Below are 2,372 nucleotides of genomic sequence, written 5' to 3'. Positions count from 1 at the left end.
GACGACCTCGGTATCTTACCAACACTATACTACGTCCACGATGGGTGCACTTGCCCATATGTGTGTTTAGTGTTAGTAAATATCGTGTTTTATAAATTTAAAACTTGGCTAAAAGTGTAAAAAGGGCTTAAATATACATCTAAAATATATTACACTACACAAGCATCAAGTTTTTGGCGCCGTTGCCGGGGACACAAGGATTTTAAGAAAGTTAGGAATCAACGGCCTAATCATATTTTTATTTTCCTTTTTAATTTTTTAGGATTTTCTTAGATTTACAGCTTCTGCAGAGCTCAGCACGGGCCCTGCCTGGTCGGACACGGGCCGTGCCCAGCGTTGTTACTGGCAGTTTTTAGTTTTCCAAGTTACAGAAGGCTGACCACGGGGCCGTGTCGGTGCAACACGGGGCTGTGTCCAACTCTCCAGTAACTGGGATCTGGAAAACAATCATTGTAACTCCGACCATGGGCCGTGTTCACTGAGCATGGGGCTGTGGTGAACCTTCTGACCAGCATTCTTTTTTGTTTTTATTACAGGACTTGGAACCAGACGCCACCCCTACGTAGTGTATGAGCTCCAGTTCTGATAAGGACATAAAAGAACCTCTAGAAGAACCCAAATGCTTTCTCAAAAAAAGACTAAAAGCCAAAAACCAAGAGAAAGTTTCGGGAAATCCACCCCCAATGGCGGATCAACGTACTCTCATGGATTATCTACGACCCACCGTAGGTAACCTCGGCGCCGCTATCAATGCACCGAATGTTGAAGCCAATAACTTCGAACTTCGGCCGCATTTGATACAAATGCTCCAAAACTCCTCAACCTTCCATGGGCTTGCGGACGAGGATCCCCATCTACATATTACTAATTTCTTAGAAATATGTGATACCTTTTGGATCAATGGAGCATCAAATGACGCCATCCGCCTTCGAATGTTTCCTTTCTCACTAAAAGACCGAGCAAAAGCTTGGCTTAACGCCCTCCCAGCTGGATCGGTAAACACCTGGGATGAACTAGCCCAAAAATTTCTATATAAGTATTTCCCTCCCGCTAAAACGACTAAATTAATGACTGAAATTAATACATATTCACAAGAGGACGGGGAATCCTTATATGAAACTTGGGAAAGGTTCAAGGAGCTATTGCGAGAGTGTCCACATCACGGCCTTGCAATATGGCAACAAGTATCCACTTTCTATAATGGGTTGTTGCCACACACAAGGCAGACACTTGACTCTAGCTCTGGGGGACTTTTAGGTAATCGCCGCCCACATGAAATATATAACCAAATTGAGGAAATTGCTCAAACCAATTTCCAGTGGCACACTCCCCGAGGCAATAAATCTATTGCCCCGGGCGCCCATAAGGTTGATGAAAACACTTCCTTACAAGCCCAAATCGAGGCCCTTTCTTCAAAAATAAAAAAATTGGAAATGACAATAACGGTCTCGGTTATGGCTTGTGAAGGGTGTGGTGGGCCACATGAAAATTGGAGTTGTATGAAAGAAACGGACGATCAACAAGAGTCGGTAAGCTACATTGACAATAGACCTAGGCCGTCGGGTCCTCCAACGGGCACTTACAACCAAGGATGGCGGAATCATCCTAACCTTGGTTGGACAGAACCCGGAAATAGTAGTAACCAACAAAACCAACGAACAAACTTTCAACAACCAAGAAATGAGTCACAAAATTTCACTCAACAACAAGGTGGACGAGAAAGGCTTGAAGATACTGTATCTCGCCTCATCTCCGACACTGAAAAGAAAAACTCGGAAAGGTTTCTACAATTAGAATCAAATTTTAGAAATCAACAAGCTAGTATTCAAAACATAGAAAAACAATTAAGTCAACTAGCCCAAAATTTTTCCGAGAGAACACCAGGCGCATTACCAAGCAATACCGAAACAAACCCAAAAGCGCAAGTTCATCTCATCATGTTACGAAACCGTACCGTGGGGCCTGCGGAAGCGCCACCGCCAACCGAGGAGACTACACCACCACCTTTGCAAGAAAAGGACTCCCCTCCATCATCAGAGCCTATCAAAGCTCCTCGAGTTCCGTACCCCGGTAGGTTAATTCGTCAAAAGACCAATGAGCAATTCGCAAAATTCGAAAGTCTACTAAAACAATTGCATGTCAACATTCTATTTATTGATGTCCTAACCCAAATGCCTAAATATTCTAAGTTCATGAGGGACTTCCTCACTCATAAAAAGAAAATTGAAACGTTGCAATTAGTTAACTTAGGCGAAGAATGCTCTGCCCTCGCACTCAACAAACTCCCCCAAAAGAAAATCGATCCCGGAAGCTTCACAATTCCTTGCTCGATCGGGGACTCCCCCGTTCGTAAGGCACTAGCCGACCTTGGG

General features: G+C 44.0%; 1 non-coding gene across 1 annotated transcript; it reads right to left on the bottom strand.

Moving 5' to 3' along the window:
* Window positions 1-1,061: 1,061 nt before the first annotated feature.
* On the bottom strand, window positions 1,062-1,168 carry LOC118489967. The gene has a single exon (XR_004887978.1). It is a non-coding gene; the product is annotated as a small nucleolar RNA R71 (small nucleolar RNA).
* Between the last annotated feature and the right edge of the window lie 1,204 nt (window positions 1,169-2,372).

This window comes from Helianthus annuus, chromosome 2, assembly GCF_002127325.2.
Source record: "Helianthus annuus cultivar XRQ/B chromosome 2, HanXRQr2.0-SUNRISE, whole genome shotgun sequence".
NCBI classification, from domain to species: Eukaryota; Viridiplantae; Streptophyta; class Magnoliopsida; order Asterales; family Asteraceae; genus Helianthus; species Helianthus annuus.
The sequence above is the reverse complement of the archived record's forward strand: the minus strand, read 5'-3'. Positions and strand labels throughout refer to the sequence as shown.